The 21,452-nt window shown below is 41.3% G+C and overlaps 1 pseudogene; it reads right to left on the bottom strand.

The window, feature by feature from the left end:
• Positions 1-2,613: 2,613 nt before the first annotated feature.
• On the bottom strand, positions 2,614-3,060 carry LOC150057259 (myosin light polypeptide 6 pseudogene; annotated as a pseudogene).
• Between the last annotated feature and the right edge of the window lie 18,392 nt (positions 3,061-21,452).

Genomic DNA, 21,452 nt, shown 5'->3' with positions numbered 1-21,452 from the left:
ATAATGAAGATTCACCTTCACCAGTGTACAATGACATGATCCAATCTGTTGAGGGCCTGGCTAAAAGGAAAAGTACAAGCAAGATTTTTTTTTTACCCTGTCCTTGAATCAATCATATTTATCTTCTCCTGTTCCTCGGCTTAGAACTTCTGGTTTTAGGGATTTGGTCTTTAGGACTTGCTTCAAGCTTCCTACATACTCCTTACCCCTTAACTTTCTCTTGTTTGTATGTATACCAAATTATATCTGGGTCCTTAGCTTATAAATGGTATGCTATGAGACTTCTTGGCCTCCATAATTGTATGAATTGATTCTTCTAATGAATTTCACTATATATAATCTAGACATCAGAATGGAGAAAGGAACAATGAAGAAGGGGGTAAAGGGCCTATATGTTTTATCTCTTAGAGAAATATTAGAAAAATTACCACATAAAACTACATTAGTCATTCCATTGACTAACACTAAGCATACCTAGCTGCAAGAGAGTCCAGGAAAAATGGTTTCTGTTTTGCCATGTCTATATTCTCAAGAAAAAAAATCACTGATAGTTCTTAATCATGGAAGGAAAGTCTATTTTGGGAAAACAAAACCATCTCAAACTCTAGAGAATCTTGGATTAGTAGGTTGAGAAGGATATATACTGAGTTTTGGGGGTTTATAAAAAGCTATGAAGATTTTGTTTGTAGGAGACTTGTGCAACAAAGGAATACTTCAGGAAAATAAGTTGGTTAGTAATAAGCAAATAGATTAGCATAGGGAGAAAATGGAAGGGACTGGTCTGTCTACTGTAACACCACAGTGAATTAACTATCTTCAGGATTATAAGGGAAGATAAAAATTCAAGACTGAAGGCAAAGGTGTACAGTGGAGCTTGTCCGGTGCGTCTTTATCACTATTGTTTTTTTTTTTCTGGATGGACATAGCTGGATTCAGTATGGGACATTACTTATTCCTCTGGTTACTACCTTTGATGGAACAATAGTCCCCATTCTGTCCATTCTATTATTATTATTATTATTATTGGAAAAATGATGAGCAGGAGTTACAATTGCATAAGTAAGGTAATGAGTACATTTGTTTTTAAACACTGTTACCCCATCCTTCATTTTCTACCATCTACCCCTCTCTACCCCTGCTCCCCAAAAGTTGTAATGTTCATATTCAACATAGTATCAATGTTGCATTAATTCATCCTTTGTCCTGCTGTTTCTGTGCTTACCTTTCCCTTCCACAGATTGAATAATCTTATATACAAGGCAAAAGGTACAGAAAAATAAGAAAATGAAATAAAACCCACCACTATATACAGGACATAGTAAGAATCTCTTGTTTCCATATCTTGGAGTTCATGGTGATACATTTCATTACATATGGTCCTATGCACTAAGTAATTGGGTTATTGAAATACCTTGTTAAGAATATTATAGACATATTCTAGTTCTTACAAATGAGGGAAACTATGAAACCTACTTTTCTTTGGGTCTGGCTTACTCCACTTAATATAATTTTTTTCCAGTTTGTTCCATTTCCTCATCAATGGGGCAATGTCATTCTTTCTAGTGGAAGCATAGAACTCCATTGTGTGTATATACCACATCTTCTTGATCCATTCATCTACTGAGGGGAATCTGGATTGGTTCTGTATTTGAGCTATGATAAATAATGCTGCAATGAATATGGGTTGTGCTAGTAGCTTTAGTATGGCCTTGTTTGTGGTCATTTGGGTAAATGCCCAGGTGTGGGGTTGCTGGATCATAGGGGAGCTCTATGTTTAGTCTTTTGAGGAATTGCCTTTCCAGAAGTGGTTGGGCAAGTTTGCGTTCCCACCAACAGTGAAGTAGCATTCCCCTTTGGTCACATTCCCACCAGCATTTATTTTTTTATTAATTTTCTTGACCCTTCTAACTGGTATAAGGTGGAATCCCAATGTTGTTTTGATTTGCATTTCTTTTATGGCCAGAGATGAGAAGTTGAACATTTCTTCATGTTTCTCTTGGCCATTCTTATTTTCTCTTCAGCGAAGTCTCTCTTTAAGTCTTTAGCCCACTTGTGAATGGAGTGGTTGTTTCTTTGGGGGTTTGTTTTTAGGGGATTTAATTTTTTGAGCTGTAAGTATATTTTAGATATGAGGCCTCCTCTGTTGTATGGCTAATGAAGATCTCCCAGTCTGTGGGATATAAATATATATATATATATACACACATAGCATATATATGTGCTATATATGCATATGTATGCAATATGTATATATATATGCTAGCTATGTCATTTATCATGCAGAAGCTCTGCTGTTTGATGCAATCCCATTTGTTAAGCCTTTCTTTGTGTCTTTGTGTTTCTGTGTCTTTATTGAGAAAGCTTCAACCTGTGCCAAGGAGCCTTAGAGTTTGTCTTATTCTTTCTTGCAATATTTTCAGGGTATCTGCTTTTAATGGGGGGGGTAAAAGAGAGCTAATTTATTTGGGGAGGTGAATGCTGATGGCAAACATCCGAGGGACCTGATGGGAAAGGTATGCTGTGACAGGGATGTATAGGAAGCTTCTAGGGCCACATAAGAATCTCACATGGGGCAAGGCACAGGTTGGGGATACTAGGAAGGTCATCAGCCATTCAACACCATCTGGAGAACTCTTCATAGTTAATACAGCCATTGTGGTCTTCATGCCTAGCAACTAGCATCTCACTTCTTCCTGAGTCATCTTCTCCCCCAGTGTGACGAGTACATGGTGAATTTCAGCACCTATGACAGTACCACTCCCTTCCTTGTCAAATACCCAAAGGCCCTCTACATAGTCTTCATAGGTTCCCTGGTTCTGTCCTTGGCCACAGCCTGGAGCATGGGCAGGGAGTGTTCAAAGTCCAGTACCTTTACATTCATCCCATCACTCTTGGGGCTCCCCAGGATCTTGGGTACCTCAGCCTTGGTGGGGTTCTGGCCCAGAGCTTTCATCACATCCACACACTGGCGGTAGAGGATCTTACCATCACCTGTTCAGTCAAACAGCTGGAAAGCCTCCTTGAACTCTGAGGTCTGGTCTTCGGTGAAGTCACACATCTTGGCTGTTCAGTTCTCCAGGACCTTTCTTGCAGTCTAGGGTATCTGCTTTTACCTCAAGGTCTTTGACCCATTTGAAATTGATTCTGGTGCAGGGTGCTCTATAGAGATTTAACTTTAGTTTTCTGCACGTGATTAGCCAGTTCTGCCAGCACCATTTTTGGAAGAGGCTGTCTTTCTTCCATTCTATTTTTTTTCTCCCTTTTCCATTCTTTTTTGTCAGCAGCCATCTTCCAGTCCCAGAGTAGAAAGGAAGAGTACAATGGATTGGCAAAAATTTACACTTTCAGCTTGCAAAGTATTTCAGCCTGTGAACCCCAACACTCTCATTTTTTACATAGAAAACGAATGACAGGAGTTGCGAGCAGTGTTACTTCCCACCTCTTCCTAGAATTCTCCGATTCAGCTTATTGTAGATATTTGTAACCCATGTCTGGGCTCTGAATGTATATTTGTGAATGCCACATCCTTTTCTAGGACTTGCAAAAAGCTGTTAAGATCAGATTCAGATCCAGGAGGCATGGTTTCAAGAAGGGAGACTTGAAGCCATTATGAAACTGATGAGGAGGAAATAATTTTAGAAAGAGAAGAGATCTAGAAATATCAGGGTATATGAATCAGAAGGAGATGAGGTGTGGGGGCAAGTATTCAAAAGGCAGGAGAACTTATAACAATATGATATAGAAACCAAAAGAGAAAAGATTCTCAAGATGGAACCAGCCAGTGTAAAATACTGCAAGGAGAGGGAGGAAAATGAATCCTGGCCAAAGGCCATCTTCCCAGAAGTCCTGTTTTGATGTTCCTGGAAACCCAAGTTCACTTATATAAAGATATTGGAACATAACAAAAGGCAAAATGTAAACTGAGTGGCTTTGCTCTCCAGGTGAGACCTGTAGGTAGAAACTGGAGAGAAGAGAGAAGAGTGTTTTCCCATTGAGTGACCTTGTGGTCTTTTTACAGATGATGAAACTAACACAGAGGTTGAAGATGTGTTCAGAGCTGTGACTCATACATCAGCAAAGGTTTGGCACAAGAACGTGAAGATTATTTCCTGTCTTGTTCTTTTCATATCCCAGTCAGCTCATTCATTGTCCTGGCTGAGAACTGAGCCACCTTGGATTTCCTGCTACTGAAATCTTAGCATCCTAAGCTAAAAAAAATCACACCTATAGCCGGCAAATATGACTTCTCACACTTTTTAGTACAATTTATTCAACAGCTAAATCTCCCTTCCCCTCCCTCACTTCTCTCTCTGTACACATGCCAGTACTGGGGCTTAAACTCAAGGTGTGGGCACATTTTCGGCTCAAGGCTAGTGCTCTATTACTTGAGCCATGGCTCCATTTCCAGTTCTTTTTCTGGTAGTTAAATGGAGATAAGAGTCTCACGTCCTGGCTGGCTTCCAATTGTGATCCTCAGATCGCAGCTTCTCTGAGTAGTTAGGATTACTGGTGTGAACCATGGATGCCATCTTATTTGTTCTATGGTTAAAAGACAGAACAAAAGAAAAGAGAAAGAAAAGGTCTTAAGGTAAAAAAAATTACCTTGTGAACCTGTGTTACTCTATACAGAAAAAATTGTTGCTTTGTTCCATTACATTAACATCTTCCCAAGTTCTACTTAATTGTGAATCTTACATGACACTCACAACATCACCATGAAGAAGGAAAGTGATCTGTGAGAGCAGTTAGTAGGTTAGACTTATTTCCTTATAATGTTTGGACCTAGATCAGAATGGTTGAACCCATTTTGAAGGAGGGAAGGCAAAGGCAAAGGGCATGATGCTTAGTGAATACTAGAGACTCAATTTATACTGGGATGAGGAAGTGTTATTCCAATGATAACTGGTAGAGGAGCTCTGGGCTCTTCTATCTGCTCTGTGATCCTCTCAACATCTCTCCATATCTATTACCCTTATTCTTACGGGGAATCATCAACCATTGCTATAGCAAATACTAACATTTCTTGAGCACTTACAATATGCTGGGTGCTCTGGTAAGTATTTTGAGCAGCATCTCCTACAACGCCTGACAGTTACATGGTATTTGTTCATTTTGTGCTGCTATAGTACCACACCTGAAGCTAGGTTCTTTTTAGTGAGAAGAGGCTTGTTGGATTTGCAGTTGTCGAATTTTACCACCATAGGACTGTAACTGGGAATTAGTGGCTCACACCTGTAATCCTAGCTACTCAGGAGGCTGAGATCTGAGGATTGTGGTTCAAAGCCAGGACAGGCAGGAAAGTCTATAAGACTCTTATCTCCACTTAACCACCAAAAAAAAAAGAGATGGAAGTGGAGCTGTGGCTCAAGTGGTAGAGGACTAGCCTTCAGTGAAAAAGCTAAGGGACAGTACCAAGGCCAGGCCCTGAGTTCAAGCGACAGTTCTGGCACAGTCAAAAAGTCACACAAAACAAAACAACAAAAGAGTAAGCAGTGGTATCTTCTTAGTATGGCAGAGGTGTCACAGTGTTGGAAGAGTCGGTACAAATAAAAGATAGAGGGCAAGAGCTAGGCTCACTTTTTATTGTGCTTCATGACTAAAGATATTGAATATTTCTTTAGGTATCCATTAGCCATTTAAATGTCATCTTCTGAGAACTGTCTGATTTGCTTGCCCACATTAACTGAGTTATTTATTCTTTGTTTTCAATTGAATTTTATTCTCATGGTGACGTACAGGGGGGTTATAGTTACATAATAATGTAGTGAGTACATTTCTTGCGGAACACTGTTACCCCTTCCACATTTTTCCCACCCCCCCCCAATTGTAAAGTACATTTCGAACATATTGTTTTGTGAGTATGCATTGGTTCACTTTTTGTCCTTTCTCTCACCATTTTGTTGCTCTCCTTCCCTTCTATTTATTCTTTCTCTTTCTATTCTTTGAGCTCTTTATATATGGTAGATATTAATCATTTATCCACATGTAACTGACAAAGTTGTCTGCCCAGTCTGTGGTTTGTTAATTCTGATCATTGCTTCCTGTGATGTGAAGGAAGAAACTGTTTCTTGTTCTCTCTCTCTCTCTCTCTCTCTCTCTCTCTCTCTCTCTCTCTCTCTCTCTCTCTCTCTCTGTGTGTGTGTGTGTGTGTGTGTGTGTGTGTGTGTGCTGGTCTCAGAGATTGAACTCAGGGCCTGGGTACTATCCCTGACTTTTTGGGCTCAATGCTAATGCTCTACCACTTGAGTCACGGGTCCACTTCCAGTTTCCTTGTTGTTAATTGGAGATAAGAGTCTCACTTTCTGCCTGGTCTGGCTTTGATTCAGGATCCTCAGATCTCAGCCACTGGAGCAGCTAGGATTACAGGCACGAGCCACAAACGTTTAAAAGACAAACTACATGCATCTCATAGCAGGCTCTTGTACCATGTTACAGATGAGGAAACAAGGTAAGAGAGTCAGGAGATTTTGCCTATGGTCATTCACTTTGCAAGCTATGGGACAGATGATGGATGGCTTCCTGGGCTTGTCACATTGTACCTGTGGTGGAATGACTTGTCTCTTGAAGAGCCAGATCAATTAACGTAATCATCAAGTATTGCTGTCATGGCAATAAACATGTGATCTCTTGATGGGAGGCCCCAAACTGTTCTCATGGGCAACAGTTTACTCTCTTGTGGAGGGGCATCTCTCCCCTTCTACTTCAAATCACACAATGGATCCTCACTTTTTTTTTTGGTGCCAGTACTGGGACTTCAACAAAGGACTAAGACACTCTCCTTTAACTTTTTGCTCAAGGCTAGCACTCTATCACTTGAGCCACACTTGTATATTTCTGTGCTGGTTAATTGGAATTAAGAGTCTCGTGGCCTTTTTTTTGCTTGGGCTGGCTTCCAGTCACCGTTCTCGGGTCTTAGTCTCCTGAGTAACTAGGATTATAGGCATGAGCCATTGGCGTCTGGCTGTGTCCTCACTCCTGACCTCATCACCCAGCTGTAGCATTCAGCAAAGGCTCATCTCTAATACATGCTATTATTTCGAGAAATTGCATTTTGCCAAGGAATAAACCTACAAAACCCCTCTTTCCTTCCATATGTCATGATTTTGCTATTGACAAGAACAAAATGACCAACTAGAAAACAACATTATGAGTACCCTGAGAAATCTGGGAAGGATGCGTGCTTACTTAGCCGACTCTCCCATCTCTTTAATTATAGAAATGGGTTGTCGGCTTGGATTGGGCCCAGCTTGCTGCACAACTCCTAAATGCATATGTTGTCTCCTTTGGGAAGTAGCAGGGCCGAGTAATGGACCCCTTGTGTTAATAGGAAACATAAGGGAGAATGGGCCTGGGACTTAACAAGGTATTTATCACAATGATTGTGCCCAGGGGTTTCTCACTGTGATTGCTTCATAAATTTTAGTAATCTTTCCTCCTCTGATTTATGTGGCTCTCCTAAAGGGCATTGTTTAGCAGTACATGAATGCGGATGCTAAATATAGCTGGAAAAAGCCCAGTCCCTGAGGCCCAATGCCCACCGTCTGCCAGGCATCTGCCAGTCACTAACCTACTTTTGTTTCAGTCTTTCTTGCGTGAATATATCATGCCATGGCGACTATTTATATCTGGCAATCATTCTGCAAGTTGTCAGGAATGCTTCCTGTGGCAATGTGTTTGGCTTTCCCGGGAGCCGCTCAAGTGTAAATACTAAGCCGGGCAGGTCTCTGGCAGTGCCTGACTTTACCTAGTGACCGCGCTACTCCACACCCTTTCTCTGAAAACACAAACACCAAGCTGGAATTTTAATTAAAAGGCAATGTGTAGGCCATGGGCGCTCTCAGGGGTGTGCTGGCTGAACTGCCCTTCCTTGCAATGTGGATTTGAGGTCACCCTTGTGAAGCTTGTGACATTAACTAATGGGAGGGGAGAGGGGGGACACATCAGCTGACTTTTTCTGCAGTTCACTAGGTGCCAAAGGCTCAGATGAGGAATGAAACAAAAATTGGCATTATTTATTTATTTTTGTCCTTTCAATATATATATAGATATAGATATAGATATAGATATATTATTAGCTTTGCCATGAAACAAGAGCAGCTTATGGCTGTGGATGCTGGTGGCTCATGTCTGTAATCCTAGCAACTCAGGAAGCTGAGAGTTGAAGATTATGGTTCAAAGCCAGCCCAGGCAGGAAAGTCCATGGCCTACTTATCTCCAAAAAAAAAAAAAGCCAGAAGTAAAGCTGTGGCTCAATTGGTAGAGTGGGCAGAGTGCTGGCCTTGAGCAAAAACAAGAAGAACTCCCCAAATTTCAGGGCCAGTGTTCGGTTTCTGAGTTCAAGCTCCAGGACTGACTTAAAAAGTGTCCTCCAGATTAAAACATAATAAATAAATCTCCATCCATGTCAATCCCTTTCATCATTCTCCCCATCCCTCCTTATCCCAGCCCTTCCTTCAACTTACTTAAATTTGTAGAATCTACATGAAATGTTCTGATTTCATTCCATCCCCCTTCCTCCTCTTTCTATCATTTTTCTGAAACAGGCTTGGTCAGGATTAGGACAACCCTAGGTACTATCCTTGAACAAGGGAGTGAAGAGGCCACTCAAATGCTATTCCCTGGTCCATACCATGTGGAATCTATTGGGTTACTGTCACGATGTGAATTGCTCAGCATTGGTGACATATGAAATGGCTTGCATTTGGTTCAGTGTGGCTCTCAGAGCACACTACCGATTCAGCTTTAGAACTGGCCATAAAATGAATTAAGTCTGCTTAAGTGGGTTATTTTGCATCGAAAAAAAGTTATTTAAAACCTTTTAAAAATAGCATTATAGGAGCCTGTTATTGATTTGCATTACTTTGGGGAAGAGGCAGGCACACTGTTTTTATTGCAAAGATTTTCCTGATCCCAACATTTAAAAATGACATAAAGGGACAATCCTTGGTCTGAGATCTTCAGATTCTGATGATCTTGAGTGGTCCTGGGTAAAGGGGTACCTGAGGCTTGATGCTGAGTGTGTGTGGGGGGGTCAGTCCCAGCCTAGGTTGACAATTGTTTTCTTGGGGTGGGAGGATTTAGAAGAAAGGTAAATTCCGCCGGGCCCACCACCATGTTCTTATGCAGAGAGCCTGTGCTCTGAATGTTCTGAAGGCGTTTTCTAGAGGGTTTATGGAGTTTTATGGACCGTTTGATAGGATCTGGAAATTCTTGGTTGAGGAGAATTCCAAACGAGCCATGGAATGAAGAGTTAGAAGAGAAGGAAAAAAGAAAATTTGGATAAATCCCTGATTCTTTCTCTTGTTTTCTCATGAGGACTTGAACAGGTCAAGTGACAAGCTTGAGGAACAGCAAGCAGAGCAGGTACTACTGTGTCAGATGCCAGAAGCCTTCTACTCTTCAGTCTGAATAATTCTGAGCAGGTGTTAGTATCCTTGTTTTCGGGGGTAGGGTACAGATCCTGGGTCTTGAACTCAGTGCTTGGCACTGAGCTTTTGTGCTCAAGACTAACACTCTACCACTTGAGTCAGAGCTCTGCTTTTGGCTTTTTCCTTGCTGGTCCTGGGGCTTGAACTCAGGGCTTGAGTACTATCCTTGGGCTTTCACAAGGCTAGCACTCTCCCATTTGAGCTGTCTTTTCCTATATATGTGGTACCAAGGAATCAAACCTGAGTCTTTGTGCATGGTAGGCAAACACTCTACCACTAGGCCAAACTCCTGGCCCTGCTTCTGGCTGTTTGATGGTCAAGGCTCCTGGATTGAAATTGTCAGATCTCAGCATCCTGAATTGCTAGGATCCATGGACACCTAGCTAAATGTATTTTACAAATAAGGAAACTGAGCCATACCACTCTGTGGTAGCAGGCAAAGACTGGCTGTAGCCACACCATCCTGAATTGCCATATTTGTCTCTTGGGTTCTCATAGATTAACCCTGTTATACTCACCATGCATAGCTGAGGGTGGAGTTCCCCTTACCTTTGTGTCTGGAAGTGGGGAGGCAGGAAGCTAGCACCCCACATTCCAATCAAGCTCCCAGCATAACCTGTGTTTTGGCACATGTTTGAGACCCCACTGTCAGATGGGCTGGGTCCTAGAGATGGAGAGGCAGGAGAAGAATGGAATGGTAGAGTCTATTGCAGTTGTTGAGATGAGGAGAGTGATGACCTGGAAGGAGGTGGGATAGATACATTTGCATATTTCTAGGATGTAAATATTGTCATATGGCTGTTTTCAAACTACTCAGGGGTGAGCAAATGGCTTCCGAAGTTCTTGAAAATTCCACACACACAATTCAAGGTAGACTTTGTGTTGGGGTGGGGTGGGAGGGAGAGGGCTGAGATCCAAACTGGTTTTCTGACGCTGTTCAGCGCCCCTCCTTCTGCCCTGTGGGGACCTCTCTTCTGCTTCTTGTCCACCGTATCTCATACCTCTAGGTGTTTGCTATCTCCTCTGTGTAGGATGCTTGGCTTCTGCCCTTTAGCCAAGCACAGGGGCCCCCTCCTCCAGGATTTGGTCAGCGCTGGCAATCAGTCTTTGAAGCATCCTTGCTTAGGTGGCACAAGTCACCGTAATGCAGAACAAGGAGGGGTCTAGAGTGGATGATTGGACGATCGAGGGCCAGGCAATCTGGAAGACTGAAGCTTAACTCCTGTGATACCACCAGCCAGAAGCAGGCAGGCATGGAGGAGGGTGACTCTTGGAAGTGAGGCCTCTGAAGCAAATGTGGGGCAGGGTGACAAACAGAGCCAGGTGTTGGCTAGAACAGCTGCAGCTGCATGCCACGGAGCAGTATTTATATATGAGCCATATGGAAAGCATTGTGGCTGGACACTGGAATTCACCAGCTATGGCTGTCTCCCTCCCTCTGACGGCCAAGCCTTTGGCACACTTGGGAACAGGAGAGCCGTGGGTGTTCATGTTGCTTCAATTTTGTGTAGTAGTCTTGAGCTTTGGTGCTCAGCAAAACACTCACACCACTCTGCTTGGTCCCCGAGAATTCCTCACAGGGTGCACAGAGTGCTTTTTCTGTTAAACTGGGTCCCACGGGTCAGATTCCAGCCCTGCCAATTGCTTTGAAGCCCACTGTTGCTTCCCACCCTCCTGACAGCCCCTGCCCACCTTCCGGGGCCAGTTCCTGCCACTGCACCACCTCATCTCTCCCACAGGCTCGCTCATTTCTCCCAGAGTTCATTCTTCATGCTTTGAACCCTCAATCCAGACTTCGAGTACCATCCTTTTATTGGGGGTGATGTGGTGTGAACACAGATAGCTTGTGTGTCCAGGGTACTTCGCATATGGATGAATTTGTGTAATGTTCACAGTGTGGCAGGGGGGATATGCACATACACTTGTACAGGCACACACATGCACACACATGCATGCACCTGCATGTACACATGGGCACACATATGCATAGTCATCTGCACAAGCACACACATATCCACATAAACACCCACAGACACACACTATGCTTTTCAGTGCATTGCCTCAAATGCATTATTCGCCTTTTGTATACTTGCATAAATGGTGGCTGATCCATACCTGGTCCCAACAGCTCTTCCTGTATTACTGTACTGAGCAGGGGTGCAGGGCTGGGGCATGAGGCTGTTTATATGCGGGTGACAGTGTGACAGAGGAACAAAGAATGCTCACAGTACCCTTACCCATTGATTTCTAGGACCAAATATCTGACAACGACACACACACACCTGTATCTGCAGCATTCCATTACAAGCCCCTATGGGGCCCAGAACACCTGGTCTGCAAGGCTTTCGTACCCAGTATAGTACCCTGGACAGAAAGAACATGGTCAGCACCTGACAACCTCAGGTCTGACTCGAGCCCTGTTGTGGTGAGTGTGCAGATGTGTGGTTGTGGTGCCCTGGGGACTGAGGGCAGCCTTGTTCCCATCAGGGAGTGTTATTTTGAGTGATCATCAACAAGGGAAATAAACATGTGTGGTGTTGTGTAACCTGGCTTTCCTGTTGTCCCCATCCTCCTCCCCTCCAGCCCCCCAAAGTGGGTCATTGACAAGTGGGGGGAAATGAGCCCAGGTGATGCCAGTCTCTGAGAAAGAATTGATTTGATCCTCTTGAGGACTCGGATCCCTGAAAACTGAGACCAAGAGGGCCATGTTGAAAGGACACAGACACAGGGCCTTTAGGGAGTCCTTGGGGCTTTGTCTGACGCGTCCCTTTTGATTTTTATGATTGATGATAGAGTGAATCAACAGAATAATAACATACACAGTGGCTGGGGTAGAAACCATGCTGAGGGGCCCGTTTCCTTTCACTCCATATAAATTTCACAAGCGCCTGACCTATGGGATTTTAAACAAGCAAACAAATAACAACCCTTAAACCTTTGCAATCCGATGCTTCAGATCACAGTAGTAACTTCCTTTGCAAGCCAGCCTTTTCTTCTTGACTCAGGGCTGTGTTGATTGGAGGGGAGTTTTGTGGCACACAGAGAATCTCCAAGGAGTCATTTATTTGATTTGATTTGATTCTATTTTATTTCTTATTCTATTTTGCTTTATTTTAGTTTTATTTATTTTTGTGGTGCTAGAAATCAAGTTCAGCCTTATGCATGCTAGGTAAGTGGTCTTGGGAGTTGGACTCCCAACTGTTTACTTTAACTTAAAAACAGAAAAGTGAAAGCAGCCTGTAGACCATGGCTTATCCCTGTAATCCCTGCTACTCAGGAGTCTGAGATCTGAGGATTTTAGTTCCAAGTCAGTCTGACCAGGAAAGTCCATGAAACTATCTCTAATTAAGCATCAAAACAGCTAGAGGTGGAGCTGTAGCTCAAGTGGTAGAGCTGTAGTCCCGAGTAAAATAAAGCTTAGGGAGCCAGACATGGTGGCTCACGCCTATAATCCTAGCTACTCAGGAGACTGAGATCTAAGGATCATGGTTCAAAGCCAGCCTGGGCACGAATGACTGTGAGATTTTTATTTCTAATTAATCACCAGAAAACTGAAAGTGGTGCTGTGGCTCAAAGTGGTAGAGCACTAGCCTTGAGCTGAAGTGCTCAGGGATAGCACCTAGTTCCAGAGTTCAAGCACTTCCCCCCGGCCCCCAGACACTCACAGAGCTCAGGGACAGCCACTGTTCTCTGAGTTCAATTCCCAGGATCTCCCTGCCCTACTCCCTCACAAACATTAAAGGCAACATTATCATTTAAAAATATGTGTGATGTGGATTGCGGGTGACTCACACCTGTAATCTTAGCGACTTAGGAGGCTGAAGTATAAGGAAAGTCTGTGCAATGAACCATCAATGTACCACCACTAGAGGTACAGCGGTGGCTTCTACGTGCCAACCTTGATGAAAAAGCCTAGTAAGAAAGAGCATGAGGCTCTGAGTTCAAGTCCTAGTCCAAGTACTAAATAAGATAAAATAAAGTGAGTCAGTTACCTGCCACATTTCGTAAGGCATGGAATAAATTTTTCAGTAAATGACAACCCGTAGTGGCTTAAAGCAAAATGAATGTAACTACATGCCAATGCTTTACCACGCCTCTTTTGTTCCCAAGGAAACATCTTGGTGCTTTGCATCCTGAAGAAAGAGTTCTTCTTCCAAGCATGAGTCATTGCCTCAACATTTCACCTGAGTCAGAAGAAAGCATCTCCTCAGTCCTGCAGATAGTGAGTTTGCAGTCAGGTACAGGGCACTGTTCAATCTGCAAGTCATATACCAAAGCAATGGTGGTGAGAACAGCAGAAAGAACAGTTTCCAAGAGCTGGGTGATGGCGTGTCATACCTATAATTGTAGCAACTCAGGAGGCTGAGAACAGAAGAATGTGAGTCAAAGCTAACACGGGGCAGACATGCTGGTGAGACTTTTACCACCAATTAACCAGCAAACATCCAGAAATGGAGAGTTATTTCCAAAAATCTGGTAGCATAACACATTGAGTGAAAAAGCCACAAGAGAGTACCAGATCCTAGGTACCTACACGTACGTGTGCAGCATGTGGGCATGTGCACACATGCACACACACACACACACACACACACACACACACACACACTCAGATATGTGGAGTCCAAATAAACGTATATAAAATATACCAGGTAACAAAGTCAGATACTGTAATGATATGAAATTAACCAAAGGGCAATAAAGAGTAGAGAAATAACATAGTACATGAAGAACAACAATCACACAAGACAAAGCTCTTGTTTCCATGTCCTAGAGATCGTTTCATTTAGCCTCATCCTATATGGCCTTATGTATGTAGGTTTTAAGCTATTGTAATCCTCTGCTAGGGGAGTCCTAGATTTGTACTAATTATTATAAATGAGGGAAATCACTGAGCCTATGTTCCTTTGGGTCTGGCTTACTTCACTTAATATGAATTTTTCCAAGTCTTTCCATTTCCTTACAAATGGGGTGATGTCATTCTTAATAATGACAGCATGGAATTCCATTGTGTATAAATACCACATCTTGTTGATCCAGTCATCTACTGAGGGGCATCTGGATTGGTTCCATATCTTTGCTATGGTAAATAGTGCTGCAATGAACATTGTTGTGCTAGTGGCTTTAGTATGTCCTTGTTTCTAGACATTTGGGTAAATGCCAAGGAGTGGAATTGCTGGGTCATAGGGGAGCTCTAGGTTTAGTCTTTTGAGGAATCATCATACAGCTTTTCATAGTGGTTGATCGAGTTTACACTTTCACCAACAGTGTATTAATGCTCCCTTCTTGCCACATCCCCACCAGCATCTGTTGTTATTAGATTGGCCATTCTAAGCAGAGTGAGGTGGAATCTCAAAGTTGTTTTGATTTGAATTTCTTTTATGGCCAGACATGTTGAGCATTTCTTCATGTATCTATAAGCCATTCTTATTTCTTCTTCAGAGAAGTTTCTCTTTAAGTCTTTGGCCCATCTTTAAAAAAAATTTGTTTTGCCAGTCCTGGGCTTGGGCTCAGGGCCTGAACACTGTCCTTGGAATTTCTCAAGGCTAGAGCTCTACCACTTGAGCCTCAGCACCACTTCCAGATTTTTTCTATTTGTGTATGTGGTACCAAGGAATCGAACCCTGCTCTGTGTGCATGCTAGGCAAGCACTCTATCACTAGGCCAAACTTCTAGCTCTAATTTTTTTTTTATTGTAATTAATAGAAGGGTTGCACCAGATACAGGGTACATTACATCACACACATTGATACCCCATCTCATGATTTTGTCCCCATTTCCCTCCCTCCACCCCTCCCTTTATTTTGTTTTCCCCTTCCCTTTCCTATGTCAAATAAACAAATAATCATATATACAATATACCAGATAACAAGGTAAGATACTGTAACAATATGAGAATAACCAAGGGACAACAAAAGAGATGAGAAAAAAACATAGTACATTAAGAACAACAATCCCACATTATATGGCTCTTGTTTCCATATCCTGGAGATCTTTTTATTTAGTTTGGCCCATCTTTTAATGGGATGATTGTTTCTTTGAAGATTTGTTTTGGAGAGATTCAATTCTTTTTTTCATATATTTATTATTGTAATTAATAGAAGGGTTACATGATATTTGCCAGATAGATGGTGCATTAATTCCCATACATTGATACCCTTTCACATGTCTTGGTCCCCATTTTCCTCCTCCGCACCCCCACCCCTCATCTTGTTTTCCCCCTTCCCTATCCAATTTCAAATAACCAAATACAAATATATTTAATATATCAGGTAACAAAGTGAGATACTGTAACAATATGAGATAACCAAGGGACAGCAAAAGAAATGAGAGATAACATAGTACCTTAAGAACAGCAATCGTTCATTATATGGCTTATGTTTCTATATCCTAGAGATTCTTTCATTTAGCGTCCTACTATATGGTCTTTTGTATTAAGGTTTTAATCTATTGCAAATCTCTGCTAGGAGAGCCCAAGGTTTCTACTGATTATGACAAATGAGGGAAACCATTGAGCCAAAGTTCCTTTGAGTCTGGCTTACTTCATTTAATATGAATTTTTCTAAGTCTTTTCATTTTCTAATAAATGGGGCAATGTCATTCTTTTTGACAGCAGCATAAAATTCCATTGTGTACAAAACCACATCTTGTTGATCCACTCATCAACTGAGGGACATCTAGGTTGGTTCCATATCTGTGCTATGGTAAATAGTGCTGCAATGAACATTGTTGTGCTGGTGAATTTAGTATGTCCTTGTTTCTGGACGATTGGGTCAATGCCAAGTAGTAGAATTGCTCGACCATAGGGGAGCTCTATGTTTAGTCTTTTGAGGAACTGCCATGCTGCTTTCCATAGTGGTTGGATGAGTTTGAACTCCCACCAACAGTGTAGTAGTGATCCCTCCTGGCCACATCCCCTCCAGCATCTGTTGTTATTAGTTTTCTTGATCCTGGCCATTCTAACTGGAGTGAGGTGGAATCTTAGAGTTGTTTTGATTTGCATTTCTTTTATGACCAGAGATGTTGAGCATTTCTTCATGTGCCTATAGGCCTTTTTTCCATATATTTTTTATTGTAATTAATAGAAGGGTTACATTATATTCACCAGATAGAAGGTACATTACTTCACAAATATTGATACCCTTCTCACGTCATGTTCCCAATTTCCCTCCCACCCTCCCGCTCATCTTGATTTCCTCCCTTCCCTATCCAATTTCAAATAACCAATTAAGCATATATAAAATATATCAGATAACAAGGTAACATATTGTAACAATATGAAATAACCAAAGGACAGCAAAAGAGATGAGAGATAACATAGTACATTAAGGACAACAATCACTCATTATATGGCTTTTGTTTCTATATCCTGGAGGTCCTTTCATTTAGCATCATATTGTATGGCCTTATGTATCTAGTTTTTCTTCTATTGTAAATCTATGGTAGGAGAGCCCAAGGTTTCTATGGATTATGGCAAATGAGGGAAACCATTGAGCCTATGTTCCTCTGAGTCTGGCTTACTTCACTTAATATGATTTTTTCTAAGTCTTTCTATTTCCTATAGGCCATTTTTATTTCTTCTTCAGAGAAGACTGTAAGTCTTTGGCCCATCTTTCAATGGGATGGTTGTTTTTTGGAGATTAGTTTTGGAGTGATTCAATTTTTTGAGCTGTTGATATATTTTAGATATGAGACCTTTGCGTGTTGTGTGGTTAGTGAAGATCTTCTCCCACTCTGTAGGTTTTCTAGTTAATTTACTAGCTATGTCCTTTGCCATACAGAAGCTCTGCAGTTTTATGCAGTCCCACTTGTCCAGTTTTTCTCTGATTTGTTGTGTTTCTTGGTCCTTATGAAGAAAGTTTCGACCTGTGCCAACGAGTTGTATCTCCTATTCCTTCTTGTAAAGTTTTCAGTGTATCGGCTTTTACTTTGAGGTTTTGATCCATTTGGAGTTAATCCTAGTGCAGGGTGACATGGAAGGATCCAACTTTAGCTTTCTGCAGGTGATCAACCAGTTCTGCCAGCACCATTTGTAGAAGAGGCTGTCTTTCTTCCATTCTATTTTTTTTTTTTAGCTCTCTTATCAAAGATAAGGTGGCCATAGGTCTGTGAGTTGATTTCTGGGTCCTCAGTTCTGTTCCATTGGTCTTCAGACCTGTTCCTGTGCCAGTACCAAGCTGTTTTGATTATTATAGCTCTGTAATAGAGTCTAAAGTTTGGAATTGAAATTCTTCCTGCGCTGTACTTTCTGCTAAGAAGTGTTTTTGCTATATGGGGTCTTTTATTATTCCATATGAAAGTTTGGATTGCCTCTTCTATTTCTTTAAAGAATGACATTGGGATATTGATGGGTATTGCATTGAATTTGTAGATAGCCCTTGGCAAGATTGCCGTTTTCATGATGTTGATTCTTCCAGTCCAGGAGCATGGGAGGTTTTTCCAATTCCTCAGTTAGACTTTGATTTCCTTTTTCAGGTTTTTTAAGTTTTCATCATAAAAGTCCTTTATATTCTTAGTTAAGTTAATTCCTAGGTACTTTATTGTCTTTGCGGCTATTGCAAAAGAAGTTGCTTTCCTGATTGTTGTCTCGTTCCTATCATTGTTGGCATACAGGAAGGCAGTTGATTTTTGAGGGTTAATTTTGTACCCTGCTACTTTGTCAAAGTTTTGAATCAGCTCAAGCAACTTGGGAGTGGAGTCTGTAGGGTTCTTTAAATACAGAATCATGTCACCTCAAAAAGGGAAATTTCCCTTCCTCTTTCCCTATTTGAATCCCCTTTATGCTTGCTTCTTGCCTTATTGCTCTGGCTAGGAATTCCAATACTATGATAAAGAAGAGTGGAGAGAATGAGAATTCTGCCAAACTTTTTTTTGGCTATGTCTGGTAGGTACCTCGTCCCCCAGCCTACAGGGCGCTGTCCCTGGGTCTTCGGCTCAAGGCTACCCCCCTACCCTTGAGCCACAGTGCCACTTCCAGTTTTCTGGTGGTTAATTGGAGACAAGTCTCATGGACTTTAGGGCCTGGGCTGGCTTCCAATGGTGTTTTATCTTTGGAGAGAGATGGATTTCTGTCTTGTATATTTACGAATATTTAGCATTTCTTGTACTTCAGGTGGTCTAAAATGAATGATTCTACATTTGTATGTCTGGAAAAATGAAAGTAACTGGGCCCTGGTGGCTCAAGCCTGTGATCTTAGCTATTCAGGAGGCTGAGATCTACGGATCACAGTTCAAAGTCAGCCTGGACTGTAAAGTTTATATCTCCATTTAAGCTTTGGCTCAGGTGACAAAGCACCAGTCTTAAGTGAAAAAACTAAATGACAGCACCCAGGCCCTGAACTTAAGCCCCAGTACTGACATTTTTTCTATATTTCTTTCCTATTAGATAATCCATATTACTATGTTTTTCTGACTTATTAATTTTTCTTCAATATCCAATCTGTGATTAACCTTACCTAGTGTGTTTCTCATCTTCTACTTTGTGTTTCCAACGTTAGAAGTTTGATTTGGATCTATCTACCTCTATCTATCTATCTATCTATCTATCTATCTATCCACTTATCTATATATACACACATATCTTTTTTTCCTAGTATCTAGTAAGTTAACATGCTTAATAGTCATCTAGTTTCTTGAAAATACAAAATAGAGTGAATTAGTGTTTTGATGTTTTGGTCTGCTGATTGCATCACTTCTACATTTGTTTCTATTTATAATTTCTTCTCTTTAGGAGTTCTTTCCACTTGCTAGAATTCTTCCCCCAAAGAGAAGATTCATTCATATGAATCACGGGATAAAATCCCCTTGCTTTTTAAGGTTTAATAAGATGTCATTGAATGTGCATATCACGTTTTGTTTCTCATTTATCAGTCCATAGATATTTGTATTATCTTCATCTCTTAGTTACCATGAGTACAGTTGCTATGAGTGTGCAAAATGTCTGGTATTTTTTTTTAAACTTTTGCAAGGTATGGGGTTGAACTTGGGGCCTGGGTGCTCTCCCTGAACTCTTTGCTCAAGGATAGCTCTGTATCACTTTGGGCCCCAGTGCCACTTCTGGTTTTCTCGCGGTTAGTTGTATATAAGAGGTTCATCAGATCTCAGCCTCCTGAGAAGCTAGGATTATAAGCATGAACCACCAGGTCTTGTCTCTGGTAGTTTTTTCCCGTATATTTTTATTGTAATTAATAGAAGGGTTACATTTTATTCACCAGATAGAAGGTGCATCACTTCACATACATTGATACCCTTTCTCATGTTTTGGTCCCCATTTCCCTCCCCCTACTCCTGCCCCTCATCTTATTTTCCCCTCTTCCCTATCCTATTTCAAATAACCAAATAAACATATATACAATATATCAGATAACAAGGTAAAATACTGTAACAATATGAGATAACCAAGGGACAGCAAAAGAGATGAGAGATAACATACATGGCTTTTGTTTCTATATCCTGGAGGTCCTTTCATTTAGCCTTCTCCTATATGTTGGTTCTCGTAATTTTTTTTTTTGAACTCATGGCCTGTCCTTGGGCTTTCTCCAGGCTAGAACTCTACCACTTGAACCACAGCACCACTTCTGACTCTTTCTGTTTATGTTATATCAAGGAATCGAATTCAGGGCTTCCTGCATGCTAGGCAATCACTCTACCACTAGGTCACACTCTAGGCCCCTGGTAATTTTTTTTAATAGATGTCAAGGCACTAAGAGTCTTATCTATGTGGATGATTGATATGCTTGTGTTTTTAGAAATATTATTGCTGGGCCCGGTGCCTCACCCCTGTAATCCTAGCTACTCAGGAGGCTGAGATCTGGGTATCATGGTTTGAAGCCAACCAGGCAGACACAAATCAGAAGCTTTTGTTTCTAATTAGCCAGCAGAAAGCAAGCAGTGGAGCTGTGGGTCAAGTAAAAAAGCTAAAGGATAGGCCCTAAGGTCAAGCCCTACTATTAGTATTGAAAAAAAATATTCCTGAGGCTTATTCTTGGATGCAGAATAATCCTCTGAAAATAGTTGATTAGTATTATTATATGATTTATTTTATTCTATATTATATCATGTTATATATTATATAATATGTATTATATATTATAACTTGTTATATGTTATATATTATATAATAGCATATGTGTTAGTATATGATATTATAAATTATATATAATTATATATAAAATTATATAATTTATATTATGGCTATACTTATTATTATGTGTTATCAGTACCACTTGTAGTGTCAATTCATTTTTCCTGCTGCTATGGTGTTGTCCTTGGTACTCGGCATGATTTTCCACAATGGTGAATGGTGACTTGAACAACTTTGGATTCTCTGTTCTAGGACTTGCTTTCTTTGCTCCGTGTTTTTTTCTCACCTGCAGGGAGTTCTGCTCACACATGTGTCCTTATTGGTACTTAGCTGAGGAATTCTACACAGGTCTCTCTCAGCTCAGCTCTCTTCTCTCTAGTACCTTGCTCTGGAAATCTTGGCCTCCCAGATTTACAGCTCTGTTTCCTCGGCTCTGGGTAGCCCAGCATGCTTCTATTCCACTTCCTGGCACACTGGGCTGAAACATTCTCTCCAGGCATAAGCTAGGGCAGCAGTAAAGCTCATCCCACACGCGATTGCTCTCATGAGTCACTGTCCTGCACCGCCTGCTGTTTAATGTATTGCTCTTCATCCTCCCCTACCCCTGAGTTTTGGGAATATCTGGTGGGGAGAGTTAATTTGGTTCCTGTTAGTCTGCTTTGCCAGGAGTGGGAATCTTTTGGGCATATATTAGTAATTATTATACCTCCTTTCTCCCAGTACTGTATTACGCCTTTATATTAGCAGAATACTTAGTTCTCTGCACCATGAGAGGTTTAAGTGCCCCCATTAAATACTTAGAATTCTACCATCATTAAAGTACATAGAAACAGAAAAATAACTCTCTCTGATGAGTTTTGAAATATGAGGAGCATTTCAGTGTTTCTGGTGACAACTTCCTGAACAGATAAGAGGTCAGCTCTAGGGTTGTGGGGGGAGAG

The sequence above is a fragment of the Megascapheus bottae genome, chromosome 11 (assembly GCF_031878675.1).
Source record: "Megascapheus bottae isolate mThoBot1 chromosome 11, mThoBot2.hap1, whole genome shotgun sequence".
Lineage (NCBI taxonomy): Eukaryota > Metazoa > Chordata > Mammalia > Rodentia > Geomyidae > Megascapheus > Megascapheus bottae.
The sequence above is the reverse complement of the archived record's forward strand: the minus strand, read 5'-3'. Positions and strand labels throughout refer to the sequence as shown.